At 39.9% G+C, this 15,680-nt stretch overlaps 1 long non-coding RNA gene across 1 annotated transcript in view; it reads left to right on the plus strand.

Annotated features, from left to right (window-relative positions):
• Positions 1-15,480, plus strand: part of LOC105989564 — a 32,408-nt gene extending 16,928 nt beyond the window's left edge. Inside the window, exons 2-3 of the long non-coding RNA XR_001175252.1 lie at positions 12,722-12,840; positions 15,411-15,480. This is a non-coding gene — a long non-coding RNA (uncharacterized LOC105989564). The remainder of the gene's footprint in view (positions 1-12,721; positions 12,841-15,410) is intronic.
• Positions 15,481-15,680: the final 200 nt, after the last annotated feature.

Raw genomic sequence — 15,680 nt, forward strand, 5'->3', positions numbered from 1 at the left:
GGGGAGAGACTGTCGAGAATAGGGCTGTCACCAGGGCCTAAGCAAGGAAATTAAGAGAGAAATCTCAGGTCCTAACCAAAAAGTGAGCCACCTGAGAACTTGGTGTGAAGGTCTTGAACTTTTCACTTAACAGAGAGAAAAGGTATACTCTCTGATTCAAAAAGACAAAACAAACATGGCTAAGAAGGAATGGATTACATTTCAGATGGATTAAAGAGCCAAATGTTAGACTAAGGGCATCATTCAAGTGGTAGAATACCTGCCTAAAAAGCTAAAGTCTTGAGTTCAAACCCAGTACCACCAGAAAAAAAAAAAAGAGTTAAACATGGAAAATGATCCATTCAAAGGAAGTGAAATGTGTGGGAAAAAATCAAGTGGAAAAGGTACTTTTTTTTTTTTGTCCGGTCATGGGCCTGAACTCTGGGCCTGGGCATTGTCCCTCAGCTCTTCAGCTCAAGGCTAGCGCTCTACCACTTGAGCCACAGTGCCACTTCTGGCTTTTTTCTTTTTGCTTATGTGGTGCTGAGGAATTGAACCCAGGGCCTCAGGCATGCAAGGCAAGCGCTCTACCACTGAGCCACCTTCCCAGCCCCAGAATAGGTACTTTTGACCTTAGGGTGATAAAGGTTTTCATGAGTAAAATATAAAAATTTAGAGATAATCATGAAACTTAATGTAGGAGAATATTTAGTGGAACATTCTAATACTGAAAAGAGATAACCTTACTGTCCAAAAAGAATCATTTCATGAATTGTGGTATGTTCTTAAAATGAAATGTATACATACAATAAAAAGCAGGTTCTAGAAGATGCTGTCACATCAGAAACACTTGTTAGTTATTTTTAAATGCATTTTTCTCAGAAAAAACTGGATAATTACATTGTAAAATATTACCACTAATAACATCCTGATAAAATTGAATTTTCTTCTTCATGACTTCTGTATACTTGGAATCTTCCTCAGTAGACATATAACTCTTGTAGGCAAAGAAAAAAATTTAAATGAAATAGAGGCCCAAGGTGATTGAATGGATAAATTTAAATAAGATTTAAATTTAGATGAGATATTCAAATTTAAATGAGACTGAAAGCTTCTGATCCATATAAACTACTTCTAGGGATACAAAAAGAAATTCCAGATACGATCTTAAATGTGTGGTGAAGCATCATTGAAAGAAATGCCTGGATTTAGGCAATCTTGCCAATTGTTTTTCTGTGTGATCTGGCTATGTAACCCAGGCTGAGCCTCTCAAGTGCTACAATTACAAGTATGTTCTGCTGCCACTCCCGTCTGTGTACATTAAGGCATTTAACAAAATGCTCAATTGCTGTCTAAAATGATTATACATATTTATATTCTGGATATAGTATGTGCATTTATTTTTGTGTCTTTATCTATGCAAGATAACATAAAGTTCTTGATCATTTGCTAGGCACAAAGGCATATGGTCTCTGCTTTTACTTTTTAGTGCTATGTATTGAACCCAAGTTCCCAGATATAGGATTACCACCTATGTTAATTTTTGCCAATTTTTAAAAGTATGGAAGTGAAACCTAGAACCTCTTGACTGATAAGTGTTATCACTTAAGAAAAGGCTGGTGTCAACAAGAACTAGCAAAGTTTCATTGAAGTTAAGAACCTGCAGCCAAGCACCGGTGGCTCACGTCTGTAATCCTAACTACTTAGGAGGCTGAGATCTGAGGATCACCATTCAAAGCCAGCCCTGACAGCAAAGACTGTGAGACTCTTCTCCAATAAACCACAGGAAAACCGGAAGTGGTGGTGTGGCTCAGGTGGTACAATGCTAGCCTTGAGCTGAAGAGCTGAGGGAAGCACCCAGGCCCAGAGGTCAAGCCCCAGGACCCACACACACACAAAAACCCCACAAACTACACATTTCCTTCATTCCCACATACCTTCAAGCCAATCCTCATTCCAGACTTCCTAGTAGGTAATAATATCATTTCCTTTAGGCAGAAGCTGAAGGTCAGAGATGTCAAGTTATCCCTTCCTTTCCTTTCACCTTCCCTCCCTCTTTTCCTAACTCACTTTACCCTCTCCCCCTCTATCCTTCCCTTCCAAAATAGCTATTAAGTGAGAAGATCAGTGACAGTTTGTCATGCTGGGCAGAGATTTTCATGAGATCCTGGTAGACAATACAGTGGAACATGGGACAATATTATACAGTATAATAGATAAGTGGTTAGACTCCAAAGTATGGATTAATAGGAGGGTTCAGATTGGTAATAATACCACCACTCAATGAGGTCTTTTCACGTGCAAGGTTCTGTGCAAAAAGAGCTTCCCCCATCTATCATCTCAGTTAATCTGTCCTCTCAACTGGAAAAGCAGGTATTGTTACCTCATTTTACTGGGAGTAAACCAAAGATCAGAATACTTTATGAACTTACTTCTGAATATGTATCTAGTAAGTAGAAGAGCTGGGATTTCATCATAGAAAATCTGGGTTCAGAGCCCATAGGCTTAATACTAATATATCTTCCTTTGGTCTTTGTTTTCTGTTATGCTTAATTCATGTCAGTATCTTTCTAAGAATGATGCAAGGCAAAGGAGAGCCAAAATGCCAAGATTTATTGAGCACTTATGTCAGGAATTATCCTATCCTTCTTTAAGCCTCAGAACCACTTTGAAATGTAGACAGTAGTGCTCACTGATAAGAAAATTGAGATTTAGAGAGCACATGATACATCCAGAGTCTCAGGGCTGCTTGATAAAACCAGAATTCAAATGTAGATCTGCCTGGGTCCTGAGCCCTTGCTCTTTTTATTACTTGACTAAAAAATCCAAATATGAAAATATAGTATTTAGTGGGAAAAAATGTAAAATCCTACAATTGGCTTTAAAGGGCCAATTATATAAATCTCAGATGAAAAACCTAGTTTGTCCACATTTCAAGTGCCAAAGCTCTCAGGCTGAGAGTTGATTGTAAAGCGCCATGAGTCAGCAGTCCAACTGTCTGAACACATTGACCGTCTCGGCAAAGCAGCGTGACCAGAGTGCCCATGTCCTGCACCAGGGAGAGAGCTCCTACTGCTCTGTACACTGCTAATACCAGACAGGGACAACTGAGATTAATTCTAAGTGCTACACTTTCAAAGGGACTTTGACAGACTTTATGGATATCCAGAAGAAAGCAGCCAGCTGGCAACAAAACACATGGATAAATGCATACATACACATAGATCAAAACTGGATTATTTCATAAAATTGGAACAAGTAAGAAAACAAGATGGCTGAAACCACTTTCAGCTAGCTGTGGGGATGCTCATTAAAGAAAGTCCTCTTCCAGAGGACAGTGGCTGGAAAGACACAATTTGGGCCAATGACATGCTAAAATATGACTGTACCTTGCAGATCTTTTAGGCTCTTGAAATACTAAGCCTGATCCTTTGACATAGCAGGTGCTCTCAAATACATGTTGAAACGTATTACATACATTCCTGGGCAAAAACTCTTAGAGGTTGTCTTGTGGTTGTCTTGAGGCTAGAATGCTGCTCCCATCCATCCTGACCCAGCTTCATCTTCTTCCAATTACCTGCTTCCTTCACAGCTACACTCCCAAGAGAAGGCTCACTCCAGCTTAACTTCTAACTCTCAAGAATTTGTGTTCATTTTATCTTCTAATTACTAAACCTATTGTAACCATCTGACCCCAGGGAGAGCTGTTGATTATTTTCTCCTTGAAGATTATTTCTGCCTCTGCTTGTGACTAACGGGTACCTATATCCCATGCCTCCTTTTCATGGCTCTTTTCCAGTCCCTTTTCCCAGGTTCCCTCTAAAAAGTTGCTTGTATCCTTTTTGTTCAGGGTCCTGGCTTGGCACACATTGTTTGTCCACCTCAGGAACTTCCCTCCTTTAGGAGGACCTACCTAAACCTGTACCTTCATCCAAACCCCTTCCATTATCTATAGCCTTGCCCTTCATTCACACTGGGCATCCTGCTTAATATAGTAGTAATCAACCTCTTTGTACTTGATCTCCCCCTTTTGGCCTAATGTCACTGCACTTCAACCTGTCTGTCTCCTCTACTCTCAAGCCTCTATCTGTTCAGTAACTAGGCTCTCCCAGCTACTTCTAAATCTCCTATGTATTTGCATTACTTTTTATTCCTTTGCTATTATCATGATCCAGACCTTAATCGCACCATTGAGACAACTAAATTGGCCTTCTAGTTGGCTTTTTTTTTTTTGGGTCCAGTCACAGGGCCTAAACTCTGGGTCTGGGTGCTGTCCCTCAGTTCTTCAGCTCAAGGCTAGCGCTCTACCACTTGAGCCATAGCGCCACTTCCGGCTTTTTTCTTTTTGTTTATGTGGTGCTGAGGAATCAAACCCAGGGCTTCAGGCATGCAAGACAAGTGCTCTACCAATGAGTCACCTTCCCAGCCCCTAGTTGGCTTTTTTGGCTCCATTCTCCCCTTACTATAGCTGGATCTTCATGCTGCCATTAACTTTTTATTTCTTTTGGTGGTACTGGGGGTTGAACTCAGGACACTGCACTTGCTAGGCTGGCTCTCTACCATCTGAGCCATGATTCCGAGTCTTATTTTGTTAGATATGAATGATCCCAATTCTCTCCTCTTTAAGAACCTCTGATAATTACTGTCTTCAACATAAACTCTAGATTTCTTGGCTGTAAATCAATTTTTTTCACAATACAGCTTCAAGTCATTTTCCTGGTCATCACTGCATCTTTCTTTAAACATTTTTGTTTCTTTTCCCATCTTATTCCCCTTTCATAAAAACACTACTCTGGCCAACTCATCTCTTCCTGCCCTATACCACTAAAACTTCAGGCACTTTCCAGAGAAGCTGCTGCTCCACCTTATAACTAATTTTTTTTGCAGTGTTGAGCATCAAACCCATGCATGGCTTTGAGCATACTAGGCAAGCACTTGACACTAAGCTGTATCTCTAGCCCCTAAAATATAGTATTTAGAAACAATATACTCAAAACATATCATCTATATATGAAGATGGCATAAGGAAACTCACTAAAAACTGTTAAATAATAGAAGGATGGGAGGTACATGTAAAGAGAGAATAATAGAGATTAATCTGATTAAAGTGTAATATGCACATGTATGAAATACTATGGTGAATCCCCTTTGTAGAATTAATATATGCTAAAGAAAATGGATGACAAGAATGCCTAACAGGCTCTGTTGTGGGGAAGGTGCCAGTAGGAGAAAGTGGATAAACAGAGAGGATAAAGAAGAGTAAAGATGATCCAAGTACTTTATATGCATGTATGAAAATATAAGAAAAATTAAGAAGGGAGGAGGGGAGGCTGGGCGATAGTGGCTCATGCCTATCATTCTAACTACTCAGAAGGATTAGATCTGAGAATCTCTGTGTGAAGCCAGCCTAGGCAACAAAATTGATGAGACTCTTATCTCCAATTAACCAGCAAAAAGCCATAAGTAGAGTTGTGGCTCAAGTGATAAGAGCACTGATGTTGAGCAGAAAAAGGTAAGCAAGAGTATATGGCTCTGAGTTTAAGCCCCAGTGCTGGCAAACATGCACATATACAAAAAGGAAGAGGGAATGAGGAAGGATGATTGAGGAGGGAATCTGATCAGGAGACATTGTATACACACACACACATACACACACACACACACACACTCACACATGGAAATATCACAATGAACTTCCCTTGTACAGCCAGTATATGCTAATAAAAATGTAAAAAATGAAAAATAAACCCAACAGACTTAGATGGGCAATTATAGACAGACAAGCCCAACACTGAGAGAAAAGAAGGACCCAGCAAGGGTCTGAGAAGGAACAGCCAATGAGGTAAGAGGAAAGCCAGAGCACATGATGGAAGGCAACAGAGACATTTATCAATCCCAAGAAGCTGATGACAGCACAGATGAGGACTGAGAATGAGCCATTGGATCTGACATCACAGAAGCCATTTCACTTCTCATTTGTGTTTTAGTGGAGTAACAGAGACTGGATTGTCTTTAAAAGATAGACAAAATGAGGAAGGAGGTGCTGTTGAATGGGTGGAGGTTCAATGAATTGATCTGAAACTAAAATCAATTAATTATTTTGAACTCTTAAAGTAGCTTTAAAAAATCCCCAACTAGAGAAAGGATATGATTCAGGATGCAAGCTTTTCAGTGATAGGGGAATTTAAGAGTGGGATTATAGAGGCTGTAGGATTAGCTTACTGAGGGTTCTGAGTGTTGTGATTGCCCTTTCTCCTTCTGTTCCAGTTCATACAAGGGCCTTCATGCAGGACTTCTCAATAAGATGGAAAGCACTTGGTGTAGGATCTTCAGGAACCATTTCCAATTACCCCTTGATAGTGCGTGAGTTGTTGATACATCTGTAAAACTTCTTCTCATGCATTTGGGACTGGCCAACACCATACCTGAATAATCAGAGGTAAAATGAAAAAGGCTGACCTATCCAACACAATGCACTTAAAAATGTTGTATTTTGAAGTATTGCTATATAAAAGCTTTATAGTGAAATACTGGAGATAGGCTAAGTGACGACCTAGATTTGATAAACAGCTTTCTTGGATATTCTTAACTCTTATCCTAGGGTATAATAGTAATAAAATTTGGAGAATACAAACTTTGGATAAACCAGGCTCAAAGGTTTTTGGTGTTTTTTTTTTTTTTTCGGTCGTGGGGCTTGAACTCTGGGACTGGGCACTGTCCCTCAGCTTGTCAGCTCAAGACTAGTGCTCTACCACTTGAGCCACAGTGCCACTTCCTGTTTTCTAGTGGTTTACTGGAGATAAGTCTCATGGACTTTCTTGCCCCAGGTTGGTTTTGAACCGCAATCTTAGGATCTCAGCCTTCTGAGTAGCTAGGATTACAGGCGTGAGCCACTGGCAACTGGCTGAAGTTTTTACTTTAAGCTATTCCCTATGTGAGATTCTTCAAGTAGCCAAAGTTTCTGAAGGCATTATGGTATAGATCCCACAGAAAAAATTTTTTTTCATTATACGACTATGATAATAAATTTCCCTTTATAGTATAATTAATGGGGTATCCGTGCCTGGGCTGTAGGACAGAAAACACCATAGAATATCTGAATTCTGTTTCCTCTAATTCCCCAAATGTGTCATTTGCTCTTGGCACACACTGTTCCCTGTCCTTGGAATAACCCAATCCTCTCCTGGGCACTCTGGGAGCATCTCCTTTCACTCCCAACCCAACGAAACCAGATCCCTTTTCTGTGTTCCCCAAACCATTTTTTGTACATAGCTCTTGTCTTTACCACCAAACTACAACTGTTTAATCTGGCTACCTCACTGGGCTGTGAGTTTCTTGAAATCTGTGAGTTTGTCTAATACCTACTTTTATCCTTTGCATCTGGAATAGGGGTTGCACCTTTTGAACTTTCAATTTCCATTTGAATGGATGCAAACATGTTTGAGTGTGTGAATACAGGAATGAATACAGAAAAAAAATCTGAAAGACAAGCACAATTACTTGTGCCTTTAATTCTAGCCACTCAAAAGGAAGAGGTCTGAGGGTCAAGGCTTGAGGTTAGCCCCAGCAAAGTTAATAGGAGTTAGTTAGAAAAGTAGTTAGCCATCCTAGCCACACAGAAAATATAAATAGGAAGACTGAAGTCTAGGTTGCATTGGGCAACAATCTTGAATTTGTATATAGAATGGTACTTTCCAAATCCAATTGAGGTGGCATATCACATATGGAAAAGGGACAATACACAGTCCATTTGTAATATGTGTGGTCCTAGATGGTAAGAACCAAGTGATGAACAGTAGAGCTAGGCAGTGGAAACTTATTTAGATTTTCAAAAGAAATGTGATCTGAGTGTTTTGGTTTCTTTTAAGCAATACGTTTTTTCTTTTAAAATTTAAGGGCAAGGTACACCATAATAAATGTATTTATCCAAAACAGGATTTCATTGTTTATAAAAAATGAAAAGCTAGCTGTGACACTTCTAAAATGGAAATCACACGAACCAGTCATCTGATTCCCTCCTTTGATTTCTTTCCTGTCTAATCTGTAAAATGATAATAGCCCTTATTGGTATTTACATTATAAAAGTGTTGTTAGTCTAAATTAAAGAGTTCAAACAGGTATGATGTCTTCTTAAAAGACAGGCATTATATACAAATGAGGTATTATTTAGCTTTTTTTCTTTTCAGTCCTATCAAATAAAATGAACACTCTTCTTTAAACAATATCCAGCAGGTAGATGATTGACTTGAAATAAAAAAAATCTCAAGCTGAAAACTGTACAGCATATCTGTGCACAAAGCAAAACTATTGGGTTTGTATGTGGTGTTTACCACAGCTCTTTCTCTTCTCTGTGTTCAATCACAAAGCAATGGCAGTTAACATTTCTGTGCAGGCACCATGTGAGTGTGTTTTAGAGAACCTAGGCATCCTGGAAGTATTACCATCTGGAAACAATGTTTTCACTCAGTAAGCAGCACAGTTGGTTTTGTTGTTGACTTCAGGATGAAATGAACTGGCAGATCTCTGTTTAAAGTCCTGGCTCTTAGGGGACGAGTAGTTGGGCATATGTCCTCTCACCTTCCTGAACCAGTTATACCTGATGTTTGTGCGCACTCAAGAGCAACTCCTGTCTTTGAGAATGGAGGGTCATGATGCCAAAGAGAAGACTATGACAATGAGGTATAGGAATTGTGAATATCAGAAACTCTCTTTCCAGGATTGTGCCTTGGGAGGAATAAGGGTCACAATTAGCTTCTGGTGCCTGAGCTCATCTATAGACATAATTAGGTCTAGCCTCTATGTGGTATGTAGTGGCTTCAGCTCATCTGCTTTTTCGATCTTGTCCACACAGACCCATTGGTGTCCATTCATTGCGACTTCGCTAACTTTACTCCCCGGGACCAACCTTCAGCATTGCTCACGCTTACAATCCTGTTGTCCACCTGACATACTTATTTTGACTTCTCTCAGAGAAGCTCTCTGCTTGCATAGCTGCCAGGCCAGCTGTGGGGCCAGATGCCTGTTCCAGACTTCAAGGTGACCAAACTCCTCTCCTGACTCCTCCATAACCTGAGCCATGATAATAAGCTGTGAGAATAGATACCTAACCAGCCTTATACCAGAATCTGCATTCATAACCCATTTAGCAATATAATTTTCCAGAGTGATTTCTTCCTTCCTTTTTTTTCTTCCTCCACTTCCCCCACCCCTCTCTATGCCAGCATTGGAAGTTGAATCCAGGGCCTTGCACTCTTGCTTGGCTTTTTCATTCAAGGCTAGTGCTCTACCACTGGAGCCACAGTGGCTTTTCGCTGATTAACTGGAGATAAAAAGTCTTATGGACTTTTCTGCCCAGACTAACTTTGAATTCTCAGATTCTCAGATCTCATCCTCCTGAGTAACTAAGATTACAGGAGAATCACCAGTGCTCTGCTGAAAGTTACAGTTTAAAAAAGTTGTATCCTAACTGACAATGCCTGTTACAGATGACAGGAAACTAAATAATAGAGAAAGTTGAGGTGTGGTTCCTGTGGTAGAGCAACAGAGTGAGGTCCTGAGTTCAAGCCCTAGTACTAGAACAAAGTAAGCAGTAAATAAATAAATAACTTAGAGAATGAGGCATGGAAGAACACACCTATAATCCTAGAAGAAGGAAGGATGAGGCAGGAAGATGGGGAGTTAGGGGCTTTCAGGATAGCTATAGGTGGAAAACACCAGCAGAAACAAGGTAAACCAGTAATCCTTCTGGCTTTAGGTAAGTGTGATGAAAGAGTGTCTCAATTTGCACTTTCATGTATGCATGTATGTGCTGGTACTGGAAATTAAACACAGGGCCTTAAGCTCTGTTGTTTAGCTTTTTCCTCAAGACTGGTGCTCTACCATTTGAGCCGCACTTCTACTTCCAGCTTTTTGCTAGATAGATGGAAATAAGAGTCTCACGGATTTTTCTGCCTGAGCTAGTTTGGAATTATGATCCTCAGATCTCAGCCTCCTAAGTAGTTAGAATTACACAAATAAGCCACTGCATCTGGCTCAGTTGCTTTTTACGTAGAGGGTCTTCCAGCACAGACGGTGACCCAATAAGCAAGCACTTCACATAGTTCAAGCAACAGCTATTCAGATCATGCCCATAAATTACAGCCACCACAAGATTAATGTCAAGGCAAACCAGTCCCCTAATGTTTTTGGCTCTCAGGCTATTTCATACCAGAACCAGATCTTGATCACCTGACACAAACCCAGAAAAGTTCCTATTCTATAGGACTTGCATCCACAGAAATGCCACCCAGTATCCTGACATCATGGAAACTTATTGTGCCACTCAGAAGACCCAGTATGTGTTCATCTACTTGTGTAGAGAATTAATTCTAAGAATTAATTCCAAGGATGAATCAGATTTTTAGCAATACTGGGAATATTTATAAAAAGGAGAGGTGAGTATTTTTTATTGGATAAATAAGATGGGCACCATATCTCCTTCCCAGGAAGGAAACCTAAGCTCAACATAACTAGGAGCATGGACAGAGGATATGTATGACTCAAGCAGTAGAGTGCTTGCATGAGGCTCTGAGTTCAATTCCCAGTACTGCTGGGGGGGCGGCGAGGAGGGAGGGAAAGAGGTTGGTTCTATAAGGGCCCAATATTTCTATCCTTAGGAAAAAAGTCTAGGGGTTATGTCTTTCACATCTTCCTCTTTTAAGGCAAACTTTTTTTTTAAGTTGCCTGAATGCATTGGTTCCATTTTTTTCTCAATGCACTGTGGCCTGCCTTCTGTATCCACTGATCCACTGACCCAGTTTCTTGCCAAACTGGTCAAATAGCTTCTAGGGGCACCTATGGGTGCTCTTCAATCTTTACTACTTTATCTTAAAACATTTTATAGCATTTATAGCATCTTATAGCACTTTATTGAACATAATATACTTTGTGTGTGCTGGTTCTGGGCTTGAATTCAGAGCCTGGGTGCTGTCCTTTAGCTCTTTCACTCAAAGCTGGTACTCTGCCACTTGAGCCATCATTATTAACTGGAGATGAGTCTCAAAGACATTCCTGCCTGGGCTGGCTCTGAACAAAGATCTGCTCATCTCAGTCTCCTGAATAGGCACCCCAGCTAATAATGTACTTCTTTTGTTGTTGCTTGTGGGCACCCCAGCTAATAATGTACGTGTTCTGTTGTTGCTTGTGGGGCTTGAACTCAGGGCTAGGCATTGTCCCTGAGTGTTCTTGTTCAGGGCTAGCACTCTAACACTTTTGAGCCATATTTCCACTGCTGGTTTTCTGGTGGTTAATTGGAGATAGGAGTCTCAGGATTTTCCTGCCTGGGCTGGCTTTGAACCTCAATTCTCAGATCTCAAGCCTATAATTAGCTAGGATTACCAGCATGAGCCACTGGCATCTGGCAGTAATGTACTTCCTGAAATGTGCTATTCCCTTGTCCTCTGAGACAGTTCACACTTCTTGTTTCTCTCTGCCTCTCTGGTTCAACTTCCTGCTGTTTCTGGGGAATCCCTTCTCTCCCATCCTTAGAGCTGTGGTATTCCTCTGGATTCTCTTCTGGGTCCTTTTCTTCTCCAAACACCTTCCACAGTCTCACTCATCACTGTAAATTCTATTATCTGGTGTAATGATTTCCAAACCTGTACCTTTAAACTTCTAGATCCAGCTGCCTACTGCTGTTCTGTGAATGTCAAGCATCACAAACACAACCAATGCTGAATGTGTCACATTCTCCCCCACAACTCCATCTTGTATTCATGTGATATTACTATTCACTCTCTTATCTAAGTCCAAAATCTGACCCCTAGTCTTGACTTCTCTTCAAAACTCCAACATGCAATCATTCATTTCAGTACAGTCTATCTTCTCTATACATAGGTCTTGTAAATTTCTACATAATTTAATATTCTGCCTTTCCAGGCTCATCCCTAGTTGATGCATGCTTCCTCAACTGTGCCTTACTGTGTTTAGGACTCAGCATGGAGTCATCTCTGTGACTTCCTCAGTGTGATATGCTGTGTCCTGCACCACAGGCAGACTTCCTACTTCTCTGTAGGACTAAATCCTTCACACCTTGTAAATCTCTATAGAAGTCACTAACTCCCCATCCTTGATTCCTTTTCACTTCAAAACATACTGCTTCATCAGAGCTGACTTTCCTGATTCTTATCGTGCCCTCTAAGGTGAATTCCTTGTAAGCAGAGATCATATTTATCCTGCTTACCTTTATATTCCTTGTACTTGCAAAATATCTGGTACAAAAAAAATGTTTAAATAGGGATACAGGTGGAACCATTGCAACAATGAGATGTACAAAAAAAAAACAACAATGAGACAAGTCGTTATGTCGAAAACGAACTTTACAACTTTGGTGTGGGGGGGGTGGAGGGGTGCGGGGGTAGGGGGAGGATGGGATGGGATGGGAAGGGGAAACAAAGGAGGAGGCTACAATGCTTGATGAGAAATGTACTCATTGTCTTGCCCATGTAATTGTAACCCCACTGTACAGTATTTTCACAATAAAAAAAATGCTCAAAAACTGAATGTCTCATTGTGAGAATGTAGAAAGTTCTAATCAAAAGCTACAACTTGTATTTTATGAAATAAAAAGTATCAAGTCCTTCTGACATCAAAAGGATTTAAAGATTAAACATAATAGAATGCTCCACCAAAACATTAGAATCATGAACAAAGAACAGTGAGTAGAGGCAGATTTCTAAGCTGTCCCTCTGGGCTTCTTTTCCAGAGCTCAATGTTCAGACTGCAAGCCATGCATTCAGGTCAGCCAAGCACCCTATCTGCTGATTCTCCATAAGCGGCTTGATTTACCCACTCCATACCTGAGAACATGGGGATTGGAATAAGGTAAGGAGCAGTTTTTCAGGCTTTTTTTTTTCTCTATTATATTTTTAAAACTACGTTCTGTTTCTAAAGAGCAATATTTTAAAACTTCTCCACTCTGAAACGTCATCAGATGTGACTAGCTTCCTGGTGATTTGAGTTTTTCTTAAAATGTTGAATATCTGTGTCCAAAGGAAAGGGAAGTCTCATGATTTTCTAAATTTTCTATTTTGTTTCATGATGAATTAAACTCATCATTGCTTTATTGATTTTTTTTCCTAATGTGACTCCAGATGGAGAACAGGGATTTTGTGGAGTCACAAAGACTTGCTACCCACACTGGGCAACCTAGATCCAGACTAAGAACACAGACAAGAGCAATGCAGTTCAACTTCAGCCAATTTGCTATAAACAGCTATTGCCTCCTCCTTGTTCTCTCTTTTTTGCATTTGTTTTTTCATGACATTAATGTTATTTACTTATATTCTTTTTTAGATTGTCTCTCAAGAATGTAAGCTTCAGGAAGGCAGGGATTTTGTTTTGTTCAACACATGGAATAGTACATAGAATACACCCAACAAATACTTGCTGACTGAATGAATGAATGTCTTATAAAAGTTGTTTTGTTGCTTTTAGTAGGTCTTTAGGATCTAAAGCAGGTCCTGATTGTATCTGTCTCCTTTGATATTTTTATTGATCCCTAAGATGATAACATTGATGGCATACTGAAGAAATTTACAGATGACATGCAACCAAAGGGATAACACATAAGTTTGTGGATACAATCAGAATTTGTTATTCCCAAGTCCTGACAAATGCAATAATGAATCATATCTAATAATACAAAGCTAATGGGTATAAATATAAAGTACTCAAAGATCCCCAAAATTCAGTTATACAAGCACAGGGTGAGGGTGGATGACTTGCAAACAACACACCCTCAGGTCTTCCTGCTGATTTTAAGGAGATAATGAGTCAACACAGTGTGATGCTGCTTCCAAAAAAATTTATCTTCTGTATTAATAGAACTATAGTGTTCAAAAGGGGCCTAGTTCTCTAGTACTCCTTGTGATCAAACCACATTTTGTTTTGTTTTATAAATTCTTGTCTTCAGATATTCAGAGACATTGATAAATGAAAATATTCAAGAACAGAGAAAAGGAAACAAAAGGGTTGGACAAATTGTCATTCAGCAATAGCAAGAGGGTTTTAAGGTTATGTGTGGGTGAAGGGGAGAGTGACAACATTCATAGCTGCTTTCTGAAGTCTTAGGGGGGCTAACATACATTGGAGACATACCACTCTTCCTAGGAAATCAAGGCCCAATGAGTAGAAGCTAGAAGCATGTATATTTCAACATCATATAATTTATCAACAACTAGGCATTAAATGGACAATCACAGGAGGTAGTTGGTTCCCTGAAAAGGGGGTAGAGTGTCTAGAAGCTGAGAAACCATGGGAAAATTTGTAATGGAAGTTTAAACACTGAGTGTGGGAGTAACAGAGTGGGGAGAGTAAGATAACAAGTAAGCATGTATTGCAATGTGTATCTGTTATATGGCACACACCATAATAAGTGATTATTATTTCATTTATGCCTTTTTCTTTTATCTTTCTCTTTTTCTTTGTCTCTCTTTTTGTTTTGTTATTTGGGACAAAGTCTCACGACATAGTTCAGGTTGGCCTTGCACCCTCAATCCTTCTGCCTTCTAGTTCCTGATTGCTGGTATTACAGACATGTACCACCATATACTGAAAGGTTTCCTTTTTTTTTTTTGGTCGGTCGTGGGGCCTGAACTCTGGGCCTGGGCACTGTCCCTCAGCTCTTCAGCTCATGGCTAGCACTCTACCACCTGAGACACAGCACTACTTGCAGTTTTTTCTGCTTATGCGGTGCTAAGAAATCGAACCCAGGGCCTCATGTATGTGAGGCAAGCACTCTACCACTGAGCCACCTTCCCAGCCCAAGGTTTCCATTTTTAATACTCACATCTATCTTACTAGCTCTGTTTTTACAGATGAGAAAAGTGAGGCATAGAGGCTTTACAATTTGCCTAAGGTCTTACATCTTGGTGCAGATCCAGGATTTGAACTCAATCAGTCAGATCCTTGACCTTAATTATCATGTTATAACAATCCTTAGTTCTAGAAACCATTCTTTTCCACTCTGAGATCTTAGCACTCTAATGTAGCACTCAAATTAGGGAGTTTATTATTGCAAAGGGTAGATGGTTCTACAGTAAATAGGTTACTTCTATGTCTGGTAAGCAGAGTTAAATGCCATTGGCATTTACCACTTGTGCAATAGATAGAGCTCAGATTATGACCTGACCCATATAGGTGCTGAATAAGTATTTATGAGGTGAAAAGAATAAACAAATGCAACCAATAAAATTGGCAGCATATGAAGGGCACAAGCTTAGTATCTTACCTCTGCAGACAGAAACAAGCACTTTTTTAGTAGTCTACTATGGACACAATACAAAAGTGATAATCCATCATTCTGGGCAAAGGAAAGTCTTGAGTGTTCTTGCACAACTGTTGTGATGATATTCATTTAAGCAAATATTTATTGAGTACCTGTCCTATGCCAGGTATGTCTAATGTGCTGAGAATGCAGAGGTGAGTCAGAGGATACACTGTTAGTGGGAGAGATGGACAGGTAAGAGATCCTCATATGCAATATAAAGTGTTACAGCAGAGGGATGGAGAGGGTGTGGTGCAACATGTGTGAGTGTGTGTGTGTGTGTGTGTAAACAGAGAAGAAAGGAAGTAATTCTAGCTGGTTATAGGAATTGTCTAATAGTTGATTATGCCTCAATAACTCTCATGTGTTATCTCATTTGAATTTATTTGATCTTTCT

This window comes from Dipodomys ordii, unplaced genomic scaffold (assembly GCF_000151885.1).
Source record: "Dipodomys ordii isolate 6190 unplaced genomic scaffold, Dord_2.0 Scaffold56, whole genome shotgun sequence".
Classification (NCBI taxonomy): domain Eukaryota; kingdom Metazoa; phylum Chordata; class Mammalia; order Rodentia; family Heteromyidae; genus Dipodomys; species Dipodomys ordii.